The sequence below is a fragment of the Littorina saxatilis genome, linkage group LG16, assembly GCF_037325665.1.
Source record: "Littorina saxatilis isolate snail1 linkage group LG16, US_GU_Lsax_2.0, whole genome shotgun sequence".
NCBI lineage: Eukaryota > Metazoa > Mollusca > Gastropoda > Littorinimorpha > Littorinidae > Littorina > Littorina saxatilis.
Window position 1 is genome coordinate 42,973,290 of NC_090260.1, and position 13,508 is coordinate 42,986,797.

At 44.7% G+C, this 13,508-nt stretch overlaps 1 long non-coding RNA gene across 1 annotated transcript in view; it reads left to right on the forward strand.

Moving 5' to 3' along the window:
• LOC138949675 (uncharacterized) overlaps positions 1 to 13,508 on the forward strand; it is a 349,293-nt gene that overhangs the window by 145,252 nt on the left and 190,533 nt on the right. The gene's annotated exons all lie outside the window — the stretch shown is intronic.

The window sequence follows — 13,508 nt, forward strand, 5'->3', positions numbered from 1 at the left end:
GGTGCCCAAAATCTCATGTTTTGTTTGTTGACATGTCCACTCAAATGAAAATGGGCTTCATCGCTGAAGAAAATGAGGTCGAGAACTCCTGGGTTGTTTTCAATTCTTTCAGAAATGCTTTGACTGAATTCTAACCTTTCTCTTTTGTTTGCATCAGTTTGTTGTTGGAGAATTTGTATCTTGTACGGAAACAATCCTAAGTCTTTGTGTATGATCCTTCGTACAGATGTCCTCGAGATACCGACTTCCTGTGACAGCCACCTTGTTGATTTTCGTGGGGATTCCTGCAAACGGTCCCTTACTGCTTCAATGTTAGGTAGACTTCTAGCAGAACATGGTCGACCACTATGTCCTTTATTGTTATCTGCGAGACTACCAGTGTTCCTGAATTTATCCACGAGGCGCTTCACAGTTCTCGCACATGGACAGTGTGTGCCAGGGAACTCTCTCCGAAAAGCGCGCTGGGCGAGAACCACAGAATTGGTAGCAAAGTAAAGTTCAACGATTTTGGTCCTTTCCTGTACTGGAATGCGATCCATTCAGGCTTTAAAAGAATTCTAAGATACTTGTCTCAAATTCTATCTGAAACAGAAAAGAAAATATCACTTTACAGGAAAAATATTAACAAATTAAATGTGGACACTTTTTATGGCCCACCCTGTATATGTGAGTTGGATAAGTACATGTATATTAATTAAATGAAATTTTTTTTTTAATTTTTCGATTTATTACTGTAATAGATACCATAGACTATAGAGTACATAGAGACTATAGAGTACATCCTTTTTTGCACTGCGGTGCGCAAGTCAGACCGGCCGCCAGCGCGCGGGAAAAGAGCAACTCCCGGACGCACAAGGAAGTTCGCGTATTAGGCTAGGCAGATTTCATCAGATTTCACCTCCTGTGTGAACAAATTGCTATAAAATTTATTTCACCCTTTTTGTACTCTACATGCATCCATTGATCAGGTAAAACCGAGTTGGCCAACGTTTTCCCATGCGAACTATATTTTTGAAGCTTTTAAAGAATGATGACAACTGCGCAATAACGGTATTCCGAATATGCTCCGTCCCTCACCTCTCACGTCTATAACATGTCTTATTTTAAGGGATGTGCCATATGTCACTCATATAGTATGTAAGAAAAGCACATTCAGTTGATAAATAGGTTCAATTGCATTTATTTAGCGCGAAATAACGTAGCCGAAGCTCAAATCTAGCGCATTTGGTGTGGTTTCACAGGGCGCGTCTCCCGAGTCGCGTTTGACAGGTATGTGAGTTGACAATTACTGTGCTGATATTCTCCCTCCTTTACCCGTTACTGTTGCATTACACATGTGAACATGCACACGCACACTCTATTCAACATGACCTCGTACTTACGCTAAAGCCCGTCTTCATCGTCTGATGTACCAACACAGGCAACCTCGGTCACAGTGTTGGCACAGCTCTCCCCTCTGCACTCTCTACAGCCAGACGTACACACGAGGCCGTGTTTTCGGCATGAACATCTTGCTGTTCGACACTCTGTCTTGCAATTGCATCGGATGACATCGAGTAGATCACCAGAAGCAGCAGCAATGTCAATGAGAATAGGAAGCATGGCGCCTTGAACAATCTCCCATCCCCAGTCCATCGGATCCAGGAGGAACTGTTCTTGATGCAAGTGCATCCATTCTTGCACCTGGAAGTATGTTCTCATGGAATGGAATTTAGCTGCTGCTGATGTAGGTGGGAGTTTGCAGGGCTGAAACGATGAGGTACATGTAGAGACTTTCTGCATGTACTTGATGTAGCGGAGGAAGTTCAAAGTGTCTCTTTCCTTCCCCCCATAGAGTTCTACAAAGGCCCTTTCTCCTGCTCCTATCAGCTCATCAGTGTGTAACCGAGTGCCGAAACACTACGATCACCTCGGGAGGCGAAGTGCAATCAAACAGGATTGAAAATGTTGGAGCTAATTTCTTAGCCCTATAAAAACTGTTATGCAAACCCGAAGGTTTCCATGAACATACAGACAATCGGAAACCACCAGATCCCATCACAAACAGAATTCTACAATACACCGGTGTTGACTTTTAAAGGCCAACAACTCGGGTGCAGAGTCTGCTGTGAAAGGAGCGGAAGCCTCCCCTGTCACAATCGCCCCCGTTTGAATGAACTTCGTCCCGAAGTTCCGAACCGGGGGACCACTGTCCATCCCAAGTTCGCAGAATGGGAACAGCACGAAAATGTTCAGTGGTCATATTATGCCATTACCTGAAGATATCATGCCGAGTCCCATCCCGGCTCGCAAGCACCAGATGTAACCGAGTGCCGAAACACTACGATCACCTCGGGAGGCGAAGTGCAATCAAACAGGATTGAAAATGTTAGGGCTAATTTCTTAGCCCCATAAAAACTGTTATGCAAACATACAGACAATCGGAAACCACCAGACCCCATCACAAACAGAATTCTACAATACACCGGTGTTGACTTTTAAAGGCCAACAACTCGGGTGCAGAGTCTGCTGTGAAAGGAGCGGTAGCCTCCCCTGTCACAAGTGTCTCTGCAAGGACTGGCGCTGAAGACATGGGCCTGCTGCACGAACACTGTTGACTGGGTCAATTTCGTTAAACACATTGGTTTTCCAATCCCGAATGGACTGCTAATTGTATCGCATCCACCAAAGGCGTGCGCAAACAGGATGTTCTCACAAACTTGAGATCCAAGAACAGTGTGGACTTTTCTGATGTCCCACACTTTTGCAGCTAATTTTGCTGTCGATGATCTCACTGATGTGAAGAAGACGGGGCAGTGATCTGGCGTAAGATGGTACGACAGAAGGATGAGCAGATCGGTGTCCTCGCCAACCAGAATCACGTTTCCCTTCCTTGCCAATTCCAGAGAAGTCTTTACGACGAGCCTATCAGCATCAGCAGTTGTATGGACAGTGTCAAAGCCGTGCTGTGAAAAACGGGAACTAAGGAGGTTGATGAACCGCTGTTTGTTGTTTGGATTCGTCAGGAAGCGCTCCTTTGGTTCGCACAGGACCATGTCACCCTTAAAAGTGATGGCACATGCTGTATTGGCTCTGCTTGTTCTTCGCAAATGGGCTGCATCTTTGGTGGTAGGTCCGCAGCTGTATCCATCAAAAACAACAGTTCCTTTGCCAAAATGACGAATGAGAAAGTCTGCGTAACTCGGAGTAAGCTGGTTGTATGTTGAACCACGGCACCAGGGCAGAAGGTGCAACAGCAAGCCACCATCGATGACATATGTTACATCATCAGGAATAACACCATTTACCTGCTTTGTTGAAGTCCAGATAAGTTGCCAGTGCAGCCTTGGTACCTTGTCTTGGCAGACCACCCGAATCAAACAGCGATGCTGGGACACTGCACATCTCAAAGGCAAAGGCGTCCTCAAGACATCCGTTGGTGTTCTTCACAGTTGTCACTAGTCTCTGGAACAACAGCATGGAGTGAACATGTACTAGATCATCGTGCAGATTGGACGACTTGGCTTTCAGAGCCATGGTTACAGCTTGATCCTTCTTTTTAAAGGTGAAATCCACAACATTATTTCCGATCATGCTGCTCAGAATCTTGTTTCCTACGCCTTTTGCTTGTTCTGCATTCACAGTAGCTTCAGCTTCTTTTCCGCTTGAAATGGATCGGAGGGCTGTATCCACAGTGAAAGGGTTCCTATCAAGCAGATATCTCAAGATCAGCTGAATGTCTGTGTGATCTCGCTTCTGCCTTGCCACGCTCAACTCTTTGTGCTGCGTTTGTTGCTCGCTAGAATGGAATGCAACGTCTGTGACAGACTGCATTGCGTCGGGGATTTCTGCACAGGCAGGCATACACAGTAGTAGGTGGGAGATCAATGCCATATGATTGGGCAGCATTCAGTTCAAATTTCCGTACCTCTGTGTAAGAACAGCTACAGCCAAGGTGGCTGAGGGTATCGATCAGAAACCGTGAACCGAATGATCGGTGCATTTGCACGCCAAGTGCAAACTGCAATGGTGCAATAACAGTGTTTGGCCTTCTGAGCTGAATGATTGCTTGTCCTATTGCACTGATATAATGTTAGGTAACCTTGAAAGAAATACATGTACGTATCCACTAACAAATGCACAGATTAACAAGAAATTCCTCCGAGGTAGGAAAAACACCCCCGTCCTGACCATTCTCATTGCCACCAACTGAGGTTATTTCCCTTTGACCATTAATATGTCCCTCTATAAGTCCTTGTAGAATCTTAATCCACCAATAACTCCCTAACCGTGTGTTTGACTGGTCCCAATTTTTGTAAGGACCGTCTCAGGAATGTATAGAACCTGTTCACCAAGTTTGGTGACGATCGGTCCGTTCATTCTTGAGATCTATATGCGAACACAAACACACAAACACACAAACAAACAAACAAACACATCGACCGAATCCTATACACACCCCTATACCGGGGGTGTAATAAATAAACGCAACGTAAGTAGGTGAAGCTGAACATGGAAAAAAACTTATTACCTAACAGTCACATGCACGATCCACGTTGTTCTCAATGGACATAATTTCACAAGGCACATAGACAAAGACTGAATCTGCAATCGCCTAACAATCATTATAATGCGAGCAGTGAAATGCGCCCCTGGGAAACAAACAAATATATCTATACATAGATGAGACCAATAAACTGCTTACGCCATGCTGATTAAGCTATCGTGTGATGTTATTGAATAGTTTCCTTGGGTAGCTTGTGAAAAACTGTCGCTCCGAAAACTAAAATAAAATGTACGATATTTCGGACTCATCGCATGGTTTTTTTCCGGCCAACTCGATTAGATGTGTGCAGGCACACTGAAATGAATCAACTGCACCTAAAATGAATTTTATAGCAATTACTTCGCACACATCCAAACGCTTCCCAGCCTATATAGCGGCTACTGTCGACTGTGTTTATATCACGTTTGTATCAACATACCATCTGTTCTGTCCGGCTGACAGTGCTGCAAAAAGTAATTGAATGAAAAAATATGTTTGGTTTGTGAACATCCTTTTTAAATGACCATATAAACACCGCAGAAAATGGTGTAGAGTAAAATTAAATCAAATTTACTTAGGCAATACCCGCTGCATCGCTGTAGTTTTGCAAACATGATTCAAGTCAGTGTCTTTTCATGAACTAACTGTCGTTATTTTTGTGTGTTTTAGTCAAATACAAATACATACTCACTGTATATACATGGTCAGTTAAGCCTGAAAAAATATTGTCAGGAATAAATCGTTAACAAAATAGTTCCCGGTTAAATCGGTAACTAAGGCATTGAGTCAACTTTGCGTCGTCCCAGCACCCCGAAACTGATATGGGTAGTCAATTGCACGGAGCTAAGAAATCATCATGTAAGGAAAACTGTAAAATACAGCAACTAGCTTAAACAACAAAGAATCTTGATCGATTGATGATTGTCTTATTTCTTATCAGTTGCTTCTTTCTTGTTCAGAAAGCTCTCTCTCTCTCTCTCTCTCTCTTTCTCTCTCTCTCTCTCTCTCTCTCTCTCTCTCTCTCTCTCTCTCTCTCTCTCTCTCTTTCTCTCTCTCTCTCTCTCTGAGTCAGTTACACACACATACACACACACACACAAAGACCATGCCCCACTGTGTTTTCTTTATGGTACGGCTATGGTTGTGTTGCACGATATCGCTACTGCTGTGGAAAGCAAAAGTAGGTTTTTACATTTTTCCGTGTGGTGGCGCCACAGGGCTTCCTGTTTCATTTTTCAGCGCTGTAAGAAGCGTCTCTGTGTACTCTACAGTCTCTGTAGATACTAATTTGCATCACCTATATATCACTTGCATTCCTTTCAGTGCTGGACAGGGAGGTCAAAACAGCTACCATGACTGCAGTGCAGTCATTGGACGGAAAAGCTGCAGTCAACACAGCTACCATGACTATAGTGCAGTCATTGGTCGGAAAAGCTGCAGTCAACACAGCTACCATGCCCACAGTGCAGTCATTGGACAGAAAAGCTGCAGTCAACACAGCTACCATGCCTACAGTGCAGTCATTGGACGGAAAAGCTGCAGTCAACACAGCTACCATGACTATAGTACAGTCATTGGTCGGAAAAGCTGCAGTCAACACAGCTACCATGCCCACGGTGCAGTCATTGGACGGAAAAGCTGCAGTTAATGGGCACAGCGATGCCTGGCTCAAACCAGAGATTCAGACACCAGAAATACAGACTGCAGTCGACAATTGCAGTCATACTTGGCTGAAACAAGAAATACAGACACTAAAAACACAGCCTGCAGTCAACACTCACAGTGATACCTGGCTGAAACAAGAGATACAGACACCAGAAACACGGACTGCAGTCGACACTCATAGCGATACCTTGCTGAAACAAGAGATACAGACACCAGAAACACAGACTGTGGTTGACTATCATAGCGATACCTGGCTGAAACAAGAGATAAAGACACCAGAAACACACACTGCAGTTAACACTCATAGTGATACCTGGCTGAAACAAGAGATACAGACACCAGAAAAACAGACTGCAGTCGACAATTTCAGCGATACTTGGCTGAACCAAGAGATACAGACACCAGAAACACAGACTGCAGTCGACACTCATAGCGATACCTGGCTGAAACAAGAGATACATGTGGTGAGTGAGAGAAATCTGTATTGACATTGTGTGACTGTGTCAATAGAATTATAATTTCTAGCGCCTGTATTGCGTCGTAGGCTGTTATCGTAGGTATGACGTAGGTATGACGTAGGTTTTAGGGTTTCGTCATTTCACAGACAGGGGTGTCAGCTTGTGTCTATCGGTTACGTCTGCGTGTTCGGTTTGAATGAAAACACACAGACTATGCATTTGTTTGAATATTCCTGAATGGGGAATGCTTAGTTTTGTTCTTAATAAGTTAAATTAGTTTAGATCGTATTGATAAAAGAATGTTTGGGGTGGCGACGCATAATCAAGCAGCGTCATGTAGGACCCTCTTCCCCCTTCCCCTTTTCCCGACTAAAATGAGTAAAAGTTGTAATGAACTCGGCCAAAGTTGAAACAAACGCGCACTTGTGGCCTGGACTGGCAGAGAAAGAACATGTCAAGCCTTGCCGGCCTTTGGATGAATTATGCATTTGTGATGCATTTGTGAAGTGAAAAAGTGTGTGTTGGTGTGTACCAATTGGAGTGATGGAGTGTGTGTTGGCTGTATGTCCTGGAACCGAATGCTGTTGTGAACCAGGTAGTGTTTCGTGTCCAGAGATGATGTAGACCAGGTGAGAATAGACCTTTTGTTATCGGTACATCTTCTTTGGAATTGGCACAATAATTTGATTGTTCTTTAGTCATGTGAATGTGTGGAATTAGATCTCAGCAAGCACAGAAAGTTGGTCCCCTCTCGGACCAATATTGGATTTGGCTAAATGGTCTGTTGTTTTGTCTGGAAATTGACAGCTGTAATAAAATGATGTGTAATTAACAACAGAAGAGAACCCAAGTAAAAAAGTACCACACTATGTACTATAGTATACTATAGTAAAAGTACTATGGTATACTATAGTTTACTATAGTACAAGTACTATGGTACATTGAATTGTACTATGGTATACTATAGTTTACTATAGTACAAGTACTATGGTACATTGAATTGTACTATGGTGTACCATAGTTTACTATAGTACTAGTACTATAGTAAACTATAGTACAAAAGTACTATAGTACAATACATTAGTGTGTACTATAGTACATTGTGGTAAATGTACTATAGTATACTATAGTAAACTATAGTACAGTTAAATGTACTATAGTATTTTGAGCACTTTTTTGCCAAAATGTACTATAGTATACTATAATATACTATAGTAAACTATAGTTTACTAGAGTACACGTACTCTAGTTTACTAGAGTAAAGTGTAGTACAGCGTGGTATTTCCGTAGTAGTACATTTGTACTATAGTACTTGTACTATAGTTTACTATAGTACAGCGTGGTACTTTTGGCGTGGTACATTTGTACTATAGTACTTTTACTATAGTTTACTATAGTACAGTGTGGTACTTTTGTTGCTGTAGATTTTGTACTATAGTACTTTTACTACAGTTTACTATAGTATACTGCAGTACTTTCTTGAAAAATTACCATAGCCTTAAAAATTGCACTGGATGTAAATGTGGCCCCAATTTTTGCTGAATCAATTGTTTTGTGTGAATTGAATGTGTGTGTGCACGATCAGGCCACTCGCTGCAGTCAATCTGTCACATTTGGTAGGAAAGTAAAGGTTCATCACATGTTTTAAATTTTATTTTCATTTTTTGGCAGAGCATTAATAGTCAAACTTATGTAAGAACATTTTAAAATATCCACTTACATGTAAAAGACACAATTAAATTAAGTAGATGTGCAACGCCAAGGCACTGCATACCCCAGCGAAAGACAAACCTCTCTCTCTCTCTCTCTCTCTCTCTCTCTCTCTCTCTCTCTCTCTCTCTCTCTCTCTCTCTCTCTCTCTGTCTCTGTCTCTCTCTCTCAAACACACACACACACACACACACACACACGCACCCACACACAAACACACACACACACTCACACACACACACACACACACACCCCCAAGTCACACACGCACACATACACACACTCACTCACACGCACTCACTCACTCTCTCACAAAAACTTCATACACACAAAACACACACCCATACGCACATATGGACAGACAGACATACACACCTTTACAAACAAACACACATACACGCACACACATACACGTATGCACACACACACACACACCTCACACACACACACGAGTACAGACTCATGCACGCGTGCGCGCACACACACACACAAATACACACACACACACACACACCCCACACACACTCACACACACACGAGTACAGACTCATGCACGCGTGCACACACACACAAATACACACACACACACACACACACACACACACACGAGTACAGACTCATGCACGCGTGCGCGCACACACACACACACACACAAAAATATACACACACACACACACACCACACACACACTCACACACACACGAGTACAGACTCATGCACGCGTGCGCACACACAAATACACACACACACACACACCACACACACACTCACACACACACACACACACACACACACAAATACACACACACACACACACACACACACACACCACACACTCACACACACACGAGTACAGACTCATGCACGCGTGCGCACACACAAATACACACACACACACACACACACACACAACACACACACACACACACGAGTACAGACTCATGCACGCGTGTGCGCACACACACACAAATACACACACACACACACACACACAAACAGTAACACTAACACATGTGCACAAAATGAACACAAACACACACACCGCGCGAGAGAGAAAGACTACAGGGAGGCATGACGTCATGATGCATTAATTGACGTCAGACTTTCGACCGTGACGTATTCTTCTTACGCGAGCTTTATCCATAGACTTGGAAACTACGGAATTTCTACCCGTCCAAAGCGGCCTTGGGTGGCGTTTGCTCAAAAAATGGGGGCGCCAATTTTACCCACCGTATTTTTGTTAGTATGGTCCCAATTTTTGGTGAACTTCCATCTCCAACTGTGGCGCATTTTCGGGCACAAAGAATCCTTCTTTATCATGTATTATTCGGTATGCACATTTCTCAAATCGATTACAGTATAGCGTTCACGGGATACCTCCAGCTTCGCTGGGATAATAATTTTAAATTAAGTAGATGTGCAACGCCAAGGCACTGCATACCCCAGCGAAAGACAAACCCCTCTCTCTCTCTCTCTCTCTCTCTCTCTCTCTCTCTCTCTCTCTCTCTCTCTCTCTCTCTCTCTCTCTCTCTCTCTCTCTCTCTCTCTCTCTCTCTCTCTCTCTCTCTCTCTCTCTCTCTCTCTCTCTCTCTCTCTCTCTCTCTCTCTCTCTCTCTCTCTCTCTCAAACACACACACACACGAACACACACGAACGAACACACACACACACACACACACACACACCCAAGTTACACACGTACACACGTACACACATACACACTCACTCACACGCACTCACTCACTCTCTCACACACACTTCACTGTACACACAAAACACACCCCCATACGCACATATAGACAGACGGACATACACACCTTTACAAACAAACACACATACACACACACATACACTTACGCACACGCACAAACACAAACCAACCCACCCACTCTCTCTCTCTCTCTCTCTCTTTCTCTCTCTCTCTCTTTATCTCTTATCCAAACAGACACACACCCACACAAACACACACACATACACATGTACATACGCACGCATGTACGCACGCACACACCCACAGACACACACACACACACACACACATTGACTCACACAAATATCATACACACAATACACACACTCATACGCACATACACGGTTGGCCTAGTGATAAGGCGTCCGCCCCGTGATCGGGAGGTCGTGGGTTAGAACCCAGGCCGGGTCATACCTAAGACTTTAAAATTGGCAATCTAGTGGGTGCTCCGCCTGGCGGCTGGCATTATGGGGTTAGTGCATGCTAGGACTGGTTGGTCCGGTGTCAGAATAATGTGACTGGGTGAGACATGAAGCCTGTGCTGCGACTTCTGCCTTTTGTGTGGCGCACGTTATATCTCAAAGCAGCACCCCCCTGATAATTATGGAAACAAACAAACAAATACGCACATAGACAGACGGACACACACACCTTTACAAACACATATACACACTCATACACACACAAACATACACACAAACTCATGCACACACACATTCACACACACACACACACACACACTCCGGTTGGTCCGGTGTCAGAATAATGTGACTGGGTGAGACATGAAGCCTGTGCTGCGACTTCTGTCTTGTGTGTGGCGCACGCATATGTCAAAGCAGCACCGCCCTGATATGGTTCTTCGTGGTCGGCTGGGCGTTAAGCAAACAAACAAACAAACACCCACACACACACACTGTACATACGCACGCACACACACACACACACACACACATTGACTGACACAAATCTCATACACACATAACACACACTTATAAGCACACAGACCGGCACGGTTGGCCTAGTGGTAAGGCGTCCGCCCCGTGATCGGCAGGCCGTGGGTTCGAACCCCGGCCGGGTCATACCTAAGACTTTAAAATTGGCAATCTAGTGGCTGCTCCGCCTGGCGTCTGGCATTATAGGGTTGGTCCGGTGTCAGAATAATGTGACTGGGTGAGACATGAAGCCTGTGCTGCGACTTCTGTCTTGTGTGTGGCGCACGTTATATGTCAAAGCAGCACCGCCCTGATATGACCCTTCGTGGTCGGCTGGGCGTTGAGCAAACAAACAAACAAATACGCACATAGACAGTCGGACACACACACCTTTACAAACAAACACATATACACACTCATACACACACAAACATACACACAAACTCATGCACACACACACACACACATACACACACACCACACACACACTCTCTCTCTCTCTCTCAAACACACACACACACACCAAGTCACACACACACACACACACACACACACACTCACTCACACGCACTCACTCACTCTCTAACAAAAAACTTCATACACACAAAACACACACCCATACGCACATATGGACAGACGGACATGCACACCTTTACAAACAAACACACATACACGCACACACATACACGCACACACATACACTTATGCCCACACACATCATACACACACACGAGTACAGACTCATGCACGCGGCGTGCGCACGCACGCACACACACACACACACACATACACACACACCACACACATACGAGTACAGACTCATGCACGCGTGCGCGCACACACACACACACACACACAAATACACACACACACCACACACACACACACAGTGACACACACTGTAACACTAACACATGTGCACAAAATGAACACAAACACACACACTGCGCGAGAGAGAAAGACCACAGGGAGGCATGACGTCATGATGCATTAATTGACGTAAAAGACTTTCGACCGTGACGTATTCTTCTTACGCGAGCTTTATCCATAGACTTGGAAACTACGGAATTTCTACCCGTCCAAAGCGGCCTGGGGTGGCGTTTGCTGAAAAAATGGGGGCGCCTATTTTACCCACCGTATTTTTGTTAGTATGGTCCCCATTTTTGGTGAACTTCCATCTCCAACTGTGGCACGTAGCCGGGCACAACGAATCCTTCTTTATCATGTATTATTCGGTGTGCACATTTCTCAAATCGATTACAGTATAGCGTTCACGGGATACCTCCAGCTTCGCTGGGATTAAGTAGATGTGCAACGCCAAGGCACTGCATACCCCAGCGAAAGACAAACCTCTCTCTCTCTCTCTCTCTCTCTCTCTCTCTCTCTCTCTCTCAAACACACACACACACGAACACACACACACACACACACACACACACACACACACACACACCCAAGTTACACACGTACACACTCACTCACACGCACTCACTCACTCTCTCACATACACTTCACTGTACACACAAAACACACCCCCATACGCACATATAGACAGACGGACATACACACCTTTACAAATTAAGTAGATGTGCAACGCCAAGGCACTGCATACCCCAGCGAAAGACAAACATCTCTCTCTCTCTCTCTCTCTCTCTCTCTCTCTCTCTCTCTCTCTCTCTCTCTCTCTCTCTCTCTCTCTCTCTCTCTCAAACACACACACACACCCACACATACCCCAAGTTACACACGTACACACATACACACTCCCTCACACGCACTCACTCACTCTCTCACACACACTTCATACACACAAAACACACCCCCATACGCAGATATAGACAGACGGACATATACACACCTTTACAAACAAACACATATACACACACACATGTACACTTACGCACACGCACAAACACCCACCCACCCACCCACTCTCTCTCTCTCTTATACAGACACACACACACACACACATAACATGTACATACGCACGCACACACACACACACACACATTGACTCACACAAATCTCATACACACAAAACACACACTCATACGCACATACACGGTTGGCCTAGTGGTAAGGCGTCCGCCCCGTGATAGGGAGGTCGTGGGTTAGAACCCAGGCCGGGTCATACCTAAGACTTTAAAATTGGCAATCTAGTGGCTGCTCCGCCTGGCGTCTGGCATTATGGGGTTAGTGCATGCTAGGACTGGTTGGTCCGGTGTCAAAATAATGTGACTGGGTGAGACATGAAGCCTGTGCTGCGACTTCTGCCTTGTGTGTGGCGCACGTTATATCTCAAAGCAGCACCGCCCTGATAATTATGGCCCTTCGTGGTCGGCTGGGCGTTAAGCAAACAAACAAATATATACGCACATAGACAGACGGACACACACACCTTTACAAACAAACACATATACACACACAAACATACACACAAACTCATGCACACACACATTCACACGCAC